Consider the following 14,765-nt stretch of genomic DNA (forward strand, 5'->3'; position numbering starts at 1 on the left):
TCTAGGGCCCTTGGGTCACAACTACTGAGCCCTGGCACCGAGAGCCTGTGCCCCGCAACAAGAGAAGCCACTGTAATGAGAAGTCCACACGCCACAGCAGAAGAGTAGCCCTCACTCTCTGCAAAGAGAGAAAGCCCACCAAGACTCAGCACAGCCAAAAATAAAATAAATTAAAAAATTCTAAAAATCCATAAAACACTCCAGTAGCTTTTTGATTTCTCAGAATAAAGCTCAGATTTGTTGAGTGATGTTCATAAAACCTAACAGAAGAGAGAACTAAGTATGGGCAGAGGTGACTGGGGTACAATGTGGAACAAGGCAGGATGACTGCGTCACATTTGCTAACCTTCCAAATGAAACAGAGCAGGACCCTATGGTCCTTGCCCCCCATGTCCTCTGCCTGCCTTTTGTCTGCGGAACACTTTAGTCAAAGAATAAGTTTGTCAGAGAAGTGAGAACATGTAGAAACAAAGGAAAACAGTCAGAGGAGGCCGAGTAATAATAGTCTAGTCATTAAGCATAGTCAAGGACCTTTAGTTCCTCCTCAAGGGCTACAGATAATATTCTGAGCCATATCCTGTGACTTGTCTTATAGATGCTGAAACCCTCACCAGGTGGAGAAGTTAACTACATGATGACCAGACTGTAACTGTGGAATAAGCTGTCACAGCTCTGAGATTTGGCCTCAAAGAAATGGAAACAAGCTGCCTCTGAAACCGAAGGTTAACTGCACCTATAACAACCAAGATGACGCTGGTCAGACCACCGATGACCAATGTGAAGACGACTGTCAGAGGTGACTGTGTGGTTTCTGCATGTAGCCCCCTCCTTTAGCCTACAAAAGCTTTCACTCCCTGTTTGTCAGGGTGGGGAAGTCAGCCTTTGGACAGACCTCTGCTCTCCCCAGACCACCTGACCTGCCTCTTGAGAAACCTGTATGTAGGTCAGGAAGCAACAGTTAGAACTGGACATGGAACAACAGACTGGTTCCAAATAGGAAAAGGAGTACATCAAGGCTGTATATTGTCACCTTGCTTATTTAATTTCTGTGCAGAGTACATCATGAGAAATGCTGGGCTAGAAGAAGCACAAGCTGGAATCAAGATTGCCGGGAGAAATATCAATAACCTCAGATATGCAGATGACACCACCCTTATGGCAGAAAGTGAAGAGGAACTAAAGAGCCTCTTGATGAAAGTGAAAGAGGAGAGTGAAAAAGTTGGCTTAAAGCTCAACATTCAGAAAACTAAGATCATGGCATCTGGTCCCATCACTCCATGGGAAATAGATGGGGAAACAGTGGAAACAGTGTCAGACTTTATTTTTCTGGGCTCTAAAATCACTGCAGATGGTGACTGCAGCCATGAAATTAAAAGACGCTTACTCCTTGGAAGGAAAGTTATGACCAATCTAAATAGCATATTAAAAAGCAGAGACATTACTTTGCCAACAAAGGTCTGTCTAGTCAAGGCTATGGTTTTTCCTGTGGTCATGTGTGGATGTGAGAGTTGGACTATAAAGAAAGCTGAGCGCAGAAGAATTGATGCTTTTGAACTGTGGTGTTGGAGAAGACTCTTTTTTTTTTTAATTTTATTTTTAAACTTTACATAATTGTATCAGTTTTGCCAAATATCAAAATGAATCCGCCACAGGTATACATGTGTTCCCCATCCTGAACCCTCCTCCCTCCTCCCTCCCCATTCCATCCCTCTGGGTCGTCCTAGTGCACCAGCCCCAAGTGGAGAAGACTCCTGAGAGTCCCTTGGACTGCAAGGAGATCCAACCAGTCCATTCTGAAGGAGATCAGTCCTCGGTGTTCATCGGAAGGACTGATGTTGAAGCTGAAACTCCAATACTTTGGCCACCTGATGCGAAGAGCTGACTCATTGGAAAAGACTCTGATGCTGGGAAAGATTGAGAGCAGGAGGAGAAGGGGACGACAGAGGATGAGATGGTTGGATGGCATCACCGACTTGATGGACATGGGTTTGGGTGGACTCTGGGAGTTGGTGATGGACAGGGAGGCCTGGTATGCCGCACTTCATGGGGTTGCAAAGAGTCGGACATGACTGAGCAACTGAACTGAACTGAACTGCTCTCCCCACCTCTTGCCCATATCTGAAATAAGCAAATTTTCCTTTCCAGCAACCTGGCTGGTTTATTGGCTTTTGAGTGGCAAGCAGCTGAACCCTACATCTTTCGGGTAACACCAATGCGGCTATATAAGCTTATGTGGGGGGTGGGGGTGGGGGCTTCCCTGGTGGCTCAGTGGTAAAGAATCCGCCTGACAATCCAGGAGATGCAGATTCAATCTCTGCAGATTCAATCTCTGGGTCGGGAAGATCCCCTGGAGAAGGAAATGGCAACTCACGCAAGTATTCTTGCCTGGGAAATCCCATGAACAGCAAAGCCTGGCAAGTTACAGTCCACAGGGTGGCAAAGAGTTGGACATGACTTAGTGAGTGAACAACAACAAAGCCTTCTAGGATGAAGTGAAAAGAAGTAAGATACAGACAATGGACTAGTTCAATTCAGCAAACATTTACTAGGTACCAGGCTTCAAGTAAAGTGCTGTGGAGACTGCCAGGATAACCAAGCTGCCTTCAAGGAGTCTGAAGTCCTACAAAAATTATTCTGCGCAAAGCATACTTTTGTAAAGGCAGCGATGCAATGAGGGTACAAAAGCACAAGGCTATAGAGAGAGTTTCAATGACTAAAAGTCTGGGAAGTCTTTTGGGCAGGTAGTGTTTGAGATAGACTTTTAGGATGGTTGTGTATTTGAACACTGGCTTTATTGGTAGGAAGGAATCTGCAAAGCACAGGAATCCTCTTGGGCAAAGGAGCAGAGGTGGGAGAGTCCCAGAGGCATCTAGGGGATAGCGGTAAATCTGTGGCTGCAGGAATAGTTCAGTTTGTGGGAGTTAAGCCTGGAAATGTATGTCTGAGTCGATTTATGAGGGGCTTTGAACGTCAGGCAGAGAGATTTGGACTTTTTCTATTTGCAGAGATAAACTGCAGATTTTTGTTTGCAGGAAAGTGACACAATTCCACAAGTTTTATTTAAGATTCAAGTCTACCAGTTCTAGACACAGATAAAACAGTTCAAACATACAAGAGTAGGCACCGAAAAGGCACCTTCTTGTCCAGCTGCAAAGAAAGAGAGATTTTAATTACATAATTAAATTCATTAATAGGGAAAAGGGGCTCTTACTTCCCAGGGCCAGCCATGACTGTCCTTCAATTTTATAAACAGACACAAAACCAAAAATCAAAACCCTAACTCTCCAGACTTAGATCTCTGGGAAAAGAGGAGCAAATACTGACACAGCTTGCTTTGTTTTCCCAAGAGAGGTTTCCCAAGCGATGTCTCTAATTATCTAGAAAAAAAAATTTTTTTTAACTTGTTTTTCCCCTTAGAGTTCAGTTAAGCTGAGGAGAAAACTGCAGGATTGCCTTAGATTCTCCAGCTTTGATTGGAAGCAGTAGTGGTCCCCAGGGACTCCCTCCAAGGTCTCTGAGCGTCGAGGTGTCTCTAGGCATTTGTTCCCAGCAACAAGGAGGGTAGTTAGAAGTCGGAGACACAGGCGCTCTGCTCTGCTCTGCAAAGGGCTTATTTTAAAAAGAAAGGCGGGGGGCGGAAGGTCCTGTCGATCTTCCCAGGATAATTCCGTGGGAAAACGAATCGAGCTGAAAGCCGTGCCCCCCTCCCTGACTGAGACCGCTGGCTCAGAAACCGCCGGAGAACGACGCTCAAGGATGGACAGCGGTTGTGAGCTCTCCCGCCGGCAGCATTTGGCACTCAATTCCGCCAGGCTCCCAGAGGGGCGGTTGTGGCTACAGCCTCGCGCTCCACTCTGCCAATAAGAAGCTGGAAATCCTCCCCGTCTCGGATTTTGACCAATCGGCGCCCAGGACTTTAGCGAGCGAGCTAGCGGTCTCCATTGTCGGAGAAGGAGGCAAACCCCTTTGGAGTTGCCAGTAACGGGCATGGCCGCGGCCCCTGGAGGAGGGGACGTGAAGTGAGGAGGGGGCAGGGAGGGGAGAGGACGCGGGCGAGGAAGACCGGTCCCCGGGCCCCGGTAAGTACGAGAAGGCCCATGGCCCGAAGCAAGGGGAGCACAGGGGCGTGGGGCCCGGCCTTCCGCCTCCTCGGGATTCCTGGCCGAGGGGAGGGGAGTCTGGGGTCTGCACCCAGGGAATGGCCTCGAGGGAATCCCTTTCAGTGGAGGAGTCAAGGAACTGGCTTTTGCCTCCAGCTCTTGGCCATTTCCTTCCTCTCAGGGGCTCACACTTGCCCCTCGGCCCTGGCTTGGCCCCTTGGGGGTCCCGCGTCAAAAATCGAAGCCTCCCGCCAACAAAAGACTCCCTGCCCCGGGAATGACCGTGCCTGGGCCCTGGCCCGGACGGCCTCCAGCGCTGGCGTCCAGTTTATTCAGAGGGTGTCTGGGAGTGCCCCCCCTCCCGGCCTCAGTTCGGACGGTTGTCTCCCCTGCGCGCGCTCTCAAATGCCGCCCGGGCCCTCGTGCTGATCACGACCCCGGTGTCCAGGTGGACGGAGCCGGAGGTTGCTTCTCCGCGCAGAGCGGCGGCGACGTTGCATTTTGGAGCGTGCCCGGCCTCCCCCTCCCCGCCCCTTTCTACCTTTCCCGAAGGTTTCAAGACTCCTTGGAAGCAGCAGGAGTCACTGCCACCCTTTAAACTGCTGCCTCTGCTGTGCTCTGGCTCCTCAGTGGCTCACCGCTGAAGCCAGTACTTAGAGTCCCTCGTGTGCAGCGACGTGAGCCCCTGCCCGGTGCCAGACACGAGGGAAACCCTGCTCTTTCATTGGTGTGTAACCACCGGCTGCACTTCGGAGTGCTCATTGATATGGTCACGTGCTGCTCTATCCCACCCTCTGTGTGTGTATGTGTGTGTGTGTGTGTGTGTGTGTGTGGCTCTCGGGGTGGGGGGGCGGGGAAGGCAGGGAGTTCTGTGTTGAATCCTATTTTCCTTCTTGGTGTGTGATTTTGTCCACCGGGACGATGCTAGTTTTCTCTTGCTTTATCCAAGACACTCACTTCAGTTAAGCCTGGGCACTCTTAGAAGATGGAAGTCAAGAGGGAGTTTTAACGTTTTATTTTACAGATATGGGGACTAACTGTTGTTTAGTCCTTAAGTCGTGTCTTATTCTTTTGCCACCGCATGGATTGTATAGACCGCCAGGCTCCTCTGTCCATGGGATTTCCCAGGCAAGAATACTGGAGTGGGTTGTCATTTCCTTCTCCAGGGCATCTTCCCCACCCAGGGATCGAACCCATGTGTCTTGGAATTGGCAGGTGGATTCTTTACCACTGAGCCACCTGGGAGGCCTGGGACTAACTGTTGAGAGAAGCAAAGGGCCAGGGCCAGGGTCACCAAGGTCATCAAGTCCAGATTCTTGAGCTCTTTACCCATCAGAGCATGTCCTTTCCTAGGTGTGATCTGAGAAAACCAAGTTCCCTATTTTTTCTCAGCCTCTTGTAGAGTGGTTGTGAGCCTTAAATGAGGTGGTCTGTATGTATAGGATCCCTTGCATGGGATCTTTGTGTGTGTGTTAGTCGCTCAGTCATGTCCGACTCTTTGTGACCCCATGGACTGTAGAAGCCAGTGTCTTCCCACCCCAGGAATGGAACCTAGGTCTCCTGCATTGCAGGCAGATTCTTTACCATCTGAGCCGCCAGGGAATCCCTTTTCATGGGGTCTAGCATTTACTTAATATATTTTGCATTTATTAATTTTAAGTAACCAACAGGTAGTTCACTGGCTGATTAATAGTTATTGTGGTCTGTCTTTGTGGGTGTAAATTAGTGATTCTCAGGGGAGGCGGGGGTGGGGCGGGTGGAGTCAGGGCAAGGTAGCACTTTCTTGGTTTCAGGGACCTCGGCAGTGTAATTAGAGGTGTTATTAAGAGAGTGTGATTGTGTATAAGAGCAGTGTGGAAACAGAAAAAAGTCAAGAAGCACTGAAGAAGAAATATTATGGTGGTATGTCTTTATGGTGATCTGGGCAAAAGAAGAGCGAGGGTGTTCCAGTGAGGTAGTTTTAAATAAGAAAAAAGGGCACCAGGTTCATTATCTAAAAAGTTGGGTAAAAGAAAAAAAAAAAAAGAAAAAGGTAAAAGTGATCCATGGAATAGAAAAAAAATCACTCTAAAGATCAGAAGACACCAGGATGTAGACTGTCATTAAGTGTGAAACGGGGGCTAGACGTTCACATAAAATCCACATACCCTGGAAGGCTTATTTCAGCTGCAGCTTCCTTTCTCACTGATTTTTGTCAGAACGACAAGTAGGGAAACTGGCTGAGACCATGGAGAAGTGCCTTGCCCAGGGAGGTGGAGTACAAACCATCCCGTTGATAACCAGCTGCCAAAGAAGTGAGAGTTAACTGCCCTTGAACCGCCTCCACCCCCTCCTTGTTTGTGGTGACCCGACCGGGAGAGCCAGGGCTGGGCGGTGAGATGGAAGCCAACAGAAAGCCCTTCACATTTCTATTTTGAGAAGTTGCTAGGGAGTACCAGCTCCAAGGGTTGAGAATCAGCCTTTTGGAAAGCCTAACTCCTGCAGAACTCATGAGAAAGGCAGGTTGCAATCCTTTGGTTCCTCCCACTGGTCCTTCCCTAATGTTGAGCTTGGGAAACAGTTTCTGTATAGAGAGGGAAGCATGCTATTGTAAAATGAGCTACCCAGCCGTCCCCAACCGTTTTGGCACCAGGGACCGATTTCATGGAAGACAGTTTTCCCATGGATCATGGGGGGATGGTTTGGGGATGGTTCAAGTGCATTATGTTTATTGTGCACTTTATTTTTATTATTATTACATCAGCTGCACCTCAGATCATCGAGCATTAGACCCTGGAGGCTGGAGACCATGACCTACGACCCAAGGCGCGACTGAACCTCACCCAACTCAAGTTTGAGTTCTGATAATAGCCTTTCCCAAATCCACTCACTCCTGGTGTTGAAGTGTGAAGGTTCCCAGTCGTAGTGGGCACATCTCTGCTGATCAGTGGATGCTGATCTTTTAAATCTGAGTATCGTGTCAGCGTTGTTGTTTTTATGTACTCATTTATTTTGACTGCACTGGGTCTCTGTTGCAGTTTGAGGGCTTTCTCTAGTTCTGGCAAGCAGGGGCTGCTCTCCAGTTGCTGAGTGAGGGCTTCTCAGTGCACTGGCTCCTCTTGTTCAGAGTGTGGGCTCTTGAGCACTCAGGCTTCAGTGGTTGCAGTCATTGTGACACATGGGCCTGGTTGCCCAGAGGCATGTGGAATCTTCCTGGACCAGGGATCGAACCCGTGTCCCCTGCGTTGGCAGGCGGATTCTCAACCACTGGATCACTAGGGAAGTCCTGGTTGTTTTGTTTTTTTTAATCCATACATCATAATTTATTTCATTTTTTCCAAAAGTTGCTAAGTGCCTTTTGTTCTCCAAATGAGATTTTTAATTAAAAAACTTTTATTATTGGAGTATAGTTGCTTTACAATGCTGTGTAAGTTTCTGCTGTGTGTCAGCCTTGTTTTCATGAGAGCATCTTTTCCTACCTGAAAGATAGGCTCCTTTAAAAACATTTTTTGAACCCCGGTTTCTGAGCAGGCCCAGATTTGTTTACAGTACACAGGTGAACTAAAGGCTAAGCCGCAGCAGGAATGTTTTTCTTCCGAATGGACTGGCCAGCCGAATGTGTGGTTTGGTGACCAGCTTAATAATAAGCTTTGCCTGCGGCTGCCGAGCCAGTAGTAAACAGGATCACATGGCATGGCAAGTAGGTTAAGGGCCAGATTAGACCTGAGCTGGTGCCCGCATCCAGAGGCCTGAAGTGATGGGGAACGAGGGGGCCCCAAGGGAAGGAGACTTTCAGGGCTCACAGTGGCCTTTGGGAAACTAGAAATATTACAGTTAAGAATATGAATATTATAGTGTGAATAGTATATGAATGAATAGTATGAATATGAATAGTACAATTATATAATATGAACTTAGTTTTCTTAATGTTAGTATCTTCTTTTTTTTTTAAAGCCTTTATTGAATTTGAGCATAAACATCCCTAAAGTCGTCATGGAACGCACTGCTTGTAATAAAAGCCAGAGCCAATTGCAAAATCAGAAGTTGCTGACTTTTTTAATATATTGTGGTAAAATGTACACAGCACAACACTTAGCATTTTAACCAGTTCGGTGTGTTCAGTACATTCATATTGTTACACAGCCATCACCACCATCCATCTCCAGAGCTGTTTCATTTTCCCAGACTGAAACTCTGTCCCTGCTAAACACTTACCCCCCATTCCCTGCTCCTTAGTCCCCGGAAACCACCATTCTACTTTCTGTCTGTAGGAATTTGACTCCTTAGAAACCTCGTGTCAGAAGAAACATACGGTATTTGTCCTTTTGTGACTGGCTTATTTCACTTTGGGCTTCCTCGGTGGCTCAGACAGTAATGAATCTATCTGCAATGTGGGAGACCTGGTTCAGTCCCTGGGTCGGGAAGATCCCTTGGAGAAGGGAATGGTAACCCACTCCAGTACTCTTGCCTAAAGAATTCCACAGACAGAGGATCCTGGTGGGCCACTGTCCACGGAGTCAAACAAAGAGTCGGACGTGACTGAGCGACTTTCACTCACTATTTCACACAGTGTAGGCCTTAAAAGTTCTTTGATGTTGCAGCACGTGTCAGAATGTTCTTCCTTTTTAAGATGGACTAATATTCCATTGTATGCATCAGCCACATTTTGTATATCCGTTCATCTGTTGACGGACGCTTGGGTTGCTTCCACTTTTGCCGTTGTGAATAATGCTGCTGTGAACACGAGTATACACACACTTGTTTGGATCCCTGATGTCACATCTCGTGGGTATATACCCAGAAGTGAGAGGTTGCTGTTGTTTTTTTTTTTTTAAAGATACATGTGGTGCATTCACGTGGTACATTCAAAAGGCACAAAAGTATATACAGTGAAAATTCTTCCTCCCACTCCTGTCATCAGTTACTCAGTTCCAATTTATTAATATCTTTTGTAGGTTGTGCTTTTGGTATTTGGAGAAGGCAATGGCACCCCACTCCAGTACTCTTGCCTGAAAAATCCCATGGACGGAGGAGCCCGGTGGGCTGCAGTCCATGGGGTCGCTAAGAGTCAGACACGACTGAGGGACTTCACTTTCACTTTTCACTTGCATGCATTGGAGAAGGAAATGGCAACCCACTCCAGTGTTCTTGCCTGGAGAATCTCAGGGACAGGGAAGCCTGGTGGCTGCCGTCTATGGGGTCACACAGAGTTGGACACGACTGAAGTGACTTAGCAGCAGTAGCAGCAGCAGCTTTTGGTATTGACTCTAAGAAACCCAACCCAAAGTTAACAAAGGTTTTCCTCTTATTATTTCTTCTTTTTACTTTTCCGTTTACCTCTATGAGCCATTACTGGTTAATTCTTGTATATGGTGCAAGCTATATTTACAAACTTTGGGTTTTTTTTTTTTTTAATATCTGATTATTTAGTTCCAGCATGATTTGTTGAAAAGACTGTCTTTTCTCCACTGAGTTGCCTTTGTACCCTTCTCAAAAATCAATCAACCATATTTGTCTGGATCTATTTCTAGACTCTATTACCAGGCCAATACCACACTGCATCGATTAGTGTAGCATTACAAAACCTTGAAGTCCGGTGGTGAAAATATTCCAGCTTTGTTCCCTTGGGGTAGTCTAATTTGAATGTCTCTTCCTGTGAGTGGAGTTGAGCATCTTTTCATAGGTAAATGCTCCTGGATTTCTTGATTTCATAGTCTCTTGGAATTAGAAGAGACCATAGAAGCTCATCTCTTTCTTATTTGCTGCCTGATGTATTTATTAGCTCCATAATTTCCCACCGTTGCTTGGATCCCTCTGGTGATGGGGAGCCCATTGCCTCTCAGGTAGCCTCCTCATTTTTTAAATGCAATTTTAACTATGTAATGAAATTGCTCACGAGTTTCCTGGTGGCCCAGTGGTTAGGATTCCAGGCTTTCACTGCCGTGGCCTGGATTCAATCCCTGGTTGGGGAACTCAGAGTCCCACAAGCCTTGTGGCCAAAAAACAAAAACGAAGAAAAGATATTGTTCATGTTAAGTCCCAGTCTGCCTCCTTGTAGCTTCCTCACCCGAGTCTAGGCCCTGTCGTTGGAGCCTCCCAGAGTGAGCCTGGCCCTTCTTTCCCCTGGCAGCCATCAGGCCCTTCTAAGCCCTGATCAGACCTGACATGTTTTTGGTATGTGTCCTGGCTAAGGGTGTCCAGCTCCTTCCACTATTTCTCATGTCACAGATTATCCAACCTGGCGGTTTCTGCCTGGAAACCTTCGGCTTTGTCAGTGTCCTTCTCAGTGTATGATACACAAATGAGCAAATTATTTCAGGTGTGCTCTGAAATGTGCAAGCAGGAGACTTATTCTCTTTTGGGGTACTTAGCATGTCTATCGGAGAAGGCAATGGCACCCCACTCCAGTACTCTTGCCTGGAAAATCCCATGGACAGAGGAGCCTGGTAGGCTGCAGTCCATGGGGTCGCTAGGCGTCGGACACGACTGAGCGACTTCACTTTGACTTTTCACTTTCATGCGTTGGAGGAGGAAATGGCAACCCACTCCAGGGTTCTTGCCTGGAGAATCCCATGGACAGAGGAGCCTGGTGGGCTGCTGTCTATGGGGTCGCACAGAGTCGGACACGACTGAAGCGACTTCGCAGCAGCAGCAGCAGCATGTCTATTGTTATCGTTGTTCCGTCTCTTAAGTCATGCCCGACTGTTTGCAACCCCATGAACTGCAGCACACCAAGCTTTCCTGTCTGTCACTAGCTCCCAGAGTTTGCTCAAACTCATGTCCATTGAGTCGGTGATAGCATCCAACCATCTCATCCTCTGTTGCCTCTTTCTCCTCTTGCCCTCAGTCTTTCCCAACATCAGGGTCTTGTCCACTGAGTCGGCTCTTCTCATCGGATGGCCAAAGTATTGGAGCTTCAGCTTTAGCATCAGTCCTTCCAATGAGTATTCAGGGTTAATTTCTTTTAAGATTGACTAGTTTGATCTCCTTGCTGTCCAAGGTACTCTCAAGAGTCTTCTCCAGCACCACAGTTTGAAAGCATCAGTTCTTTGACCTAAATATGAATGAACTCTGGGTGGCCATGCCATTTATTTTGAAACTGCTTCCCAGGTGGCGCTAGTGGTAAAGAACCTGCCTGCTGGTGCAGGAGGTTCGATCCCTGCGTCGGGAAGATCCCCTGGAGGAGGGCACGGCAACCCACTCCAGTATTCTTGCCTGGAGAATCCCATCTTCCCAGGGAGAGGCCTGGCGGGCTATGGTCCATGGGGTCACAAAGAGTCAGACGCGACCAAAACAACTTAGCACACAAGCCATTTGTAGTAGTTTTATACAGTAGCTTTTTTAAATTTTTAATTAATTTATTTTTAATTGAAGGATAATTGCTTTACAGTGTTTTCTACAGTAGTGTTTAAAAAAATTTTTTTTTATTTTTAACTGAAGGATAATTGCTTTAGAATGTTTTATACAGTAGTTTTTGAACCTAAGGACAGGAATTAATATTGAATCTCTTACAGTTGAGTTGAATCTATTACATTTGGCCCATCATTTCTGCCTGTTGAGATCTTCTTGGAGCTTGGCTTTGATCTCCTTTCCAGGCTTGTGCTACCTGAGAATTTGATTAGCATACCGTCTGTTTCCTCACCCAAGTCACTGATGAAACCACTGACTAGGATGCCACCAAGGATAGAACTCTGAGACTTGTGATTAAAAGCCTCCCTCCCTCCCGCATCAGTCAGTACACTTTGGGCACCGCTGTTTAGCTGAAGTCCACCAAATTATGCTTTTGATGGGTTGGGTGTGCCTAGAATGCCACCATAGCTAACAGAGATGTGGACAGCCAGCTCCTCAGTTAGTCCTCAGCCTGAACGTCGGGTACCCACTTAAGCTCTGTTTTTAAAAAAGAAAACATCTCGTTTACTTTTGGCCGCGCTGGCCTTCGCTGCTGTGTGCGGGCTCTCTTGTTTTCTTCTCTAGTCGTGGCACGCAGGCTTCTCGCTGCAGTGGCTTCTCCTGTTGTGGAGCACGGGCTCTACACACACTTAGCTGCCCTGAGACCTGCGGGATCCTCCTGGAGCAGGCATTGAACCCATGTCCCCTGCGTTGTCGGGGGAATCTTATCCACTGGACCCCCGGAAAGCCCCCATCACTTACTTAGCTCTTTTTGACGCTGGTTCTGAGCCAGGAAGCATCCACCAAGTCACTCTCTTTGCCTCCTTTGTTGAGACACTCGTCATAGCGAACCAGGGTGACTGTCATTTTCTTCTAACTCTTCTGCCTGTAATTTCTTTCCCTTTCTCCTCTGATCCATTCTCTACCCTCTTAAAATCCCGAGGCCTACTCAGAAACCTCCAGTGACTCCTCGGGGTGCCTTTGTTGCAAGAGTTCCCGCCTTCCCTGTCCTGTGTGGTCCTTCATTTATTTCTTCACTCTGACCTACTCAGGCCTTCTGCTCTAACCGAATAGGTCAGATCTCTGTCTTTCAAAAAGGCTTCTGCATTTCTTCCTCGGTGCCTTGGTTGGACTCCTGGCCCTTGCTTAAGTAAGTCTTCCTCCTACGTACCTGTTGGCAGTTCTCATTTAGTGTTTCAAGGCCAACTTGAATTTTAGTTATCTTTTTTTCAGAATAGCCCAAACCACTGTATTTTAAATCCCTCTAGGGAAGGGACCTCATCTTACAGTTCTTTGAAAACAGGACCATTCCTTAGACTTACCAAGTATCTGCCATTGTCGGCCCTGGATAAATGCTTCATTTTAAAGATCGGCTGTACCTCAGATTCCACTGTACTTTCTGAGAATCAGCTCTATGGAAGCACTCTATTTTCATACAATAAAACATACCTGTTTATCAGGTTGGCCAAAAAATAAGATGTTGCGAAAAACCCGAACAAATATTTTTGCCAACCCATTGAGTATATAGTTCAAAGAATTTTGACAAATGTATACATCCCATAACCACCATTCACAGTCACAATATTAAACAAAAGATCTCTGTGTCGTTTGTGGTCATTCCCTCTCCCTGACCCCAGGCAACTCCTGATCTGCTTGCTGCCATGATTGATTAGTTTTGCCTGTTCTAAAGTTTATATGGGTTTCCCAGGTGGCTCAGTGGTAAAGAATTCACATGCAATGTAGGAAAGACAGATTCAATCCCTAGGGCTAGAAGATCCCCTGGAGAAGAAAATGGCAACCTATTTCTATATCCTTGCCTGGGAAATCCCATGGACAGAGGAGCCTTGTGGGCTACAGTCTATAGGGTCGCAAACAATCAGACACTACTTAATGACTAAACAACAACAATAAATTTTATGTAAATTGAATCATACAGTAGGCACTCTTTTGTGAGTGGCTTCTTTTACTCATCAGATGTTTTTGATATTCAGCCACATTGTTGTACGTATCAGTTGCATGTATGAATTTGTTGCTGGGTAGAATTCCATTATACGCATTAACCATAACACGTTCATCCATTCACCTGTGAGTGGTAGTTGTTCATTCACTCGGTCACGTCCGGATCTTTGTGACCCCGTGGACTGCAGCACACCAGGCTTCCCTGTCCATCACCATCTCCTGAGGCTTGCTCAGACTCATGTCCACATCTTGTCCTCTGTCATCCCCTAATTCTCCTGCCTCCAACTTTTCCCAGGATCAGGGTCTTTACTAGTGTGTTGGCTCTTCACATCAGGTGGCCAGAGCATTAGAGCTTCAGCTTCAGCGTCAATCCTTCCGATGAATATTCAGGATTGATTTCCTTTAGGACTGACTGGTTTGATCTACTTGCAGTCCAAGGGACTCTCAAGAATCTTCTCCAACACTACAGTTTGAAAGCATCCATTCTTCGGTGCTCAGCCTCCTTTATGGTCCAACTCTCACATCCATACATGACTACTGGAAAAACCATAGCTTTGACTATATGGACCTTTGTCGGCAAAGTAATGTCTCTGCTTTTTAATATGCTGTCTAGGTTGGTCATAGCCTTTCTTCCAAGGAGCAAGCGTCTTTTAATTTCATGGCTGCAGTCATCGTCAGCAGTGATTTTAGAGCCCAAGAAAATAAAGTCTTTCACTGTTTCCATTGTTTCCCCATCTATATGCCATGAAGTGATGGGACTGGATGCCATGATCTTAGTTTTTTCAATGTTCAGTGGACATTTGCATTATTCCAATTTGGGGCTGCTTTGAATGAAATTGCTATGAATATTTGTGAGGGTGTATATTTTGATTACTTGGTCATTTAATAAGTGTTTATAGTTGGCCCTTGAACTGCATGAGTCCACTTATATATGTATTTCTTTCACTGAATACGAACCAGAATGCTACATGATCCATGGTTGGTTGAATCCATAAAGGCAGGACTGTAAATTGGAGGGCTGACTGTAAAGTTACACGTGGACTTGCCACTACACTCCGAGGGTGAGGTGGTGGTGTCAGAGGTTGGTGCCTCTAACCCCCGCCTTTTTCAGCAGTCACCTCTACTTTATCAGAGACTGCCAAAACGTTTTCCTAAGTGGTTATACCATGTGATAGTCCCACCAGTAATTTTCAAGTTCGTGTCCTCACCAACAGTAGGTACTGTCAGTATTTTTCATTTTAGTTATTTTTATGGATGTGTGTTGGGCTTCCCAGGTGGTACTAGTGGTAAAGAACCTGCCTGCCAGTGCAGGAGACATCAGAGACGTGGGTTCAATCC

The 14,765-nt window shown here is 46.6% G+C and overlaps 1 protein-coding gene across 1 annotated transcript in view; it reads left to right on the forward strand.

Moving 5' to 3' along the window:
• The first annotated feature begins 3,737 nt into the window (after positions 1–3,737).
• The window catches only part of TMEM94 (transmembrane protein 94), a 36,089-nt gene continuing 25,061 nt past the window's right edge, over positions 3,738–14,765 (forward strand). The window contains exon 1 of the mRNA XM_055575133.1: positions 3,738–4,079. The gene's annotated coding sequence lies outside the window, so the exon portion shown is untranslated. The remainder of the gene's footprint in view (positions 4,080–14,765) is intronic.

This window comes from Bubalus kerabau, chromosome 4 (assembly GCF_029407905.1).
Source record: "Bubalus kerabau isolate K-KA32 ecotype Philippines breed swamp buffalo chromosome 4, PCC_UOA_SB_1v2, whole genome shotgun sequence".
In the NCBI taxonomy this organism is placed as follows: Eukaryota; Metazoa; Chordata; class Mammalia; order Artiodactyla; family Bovidae; genus Bubalus; species Bubalus kerabau.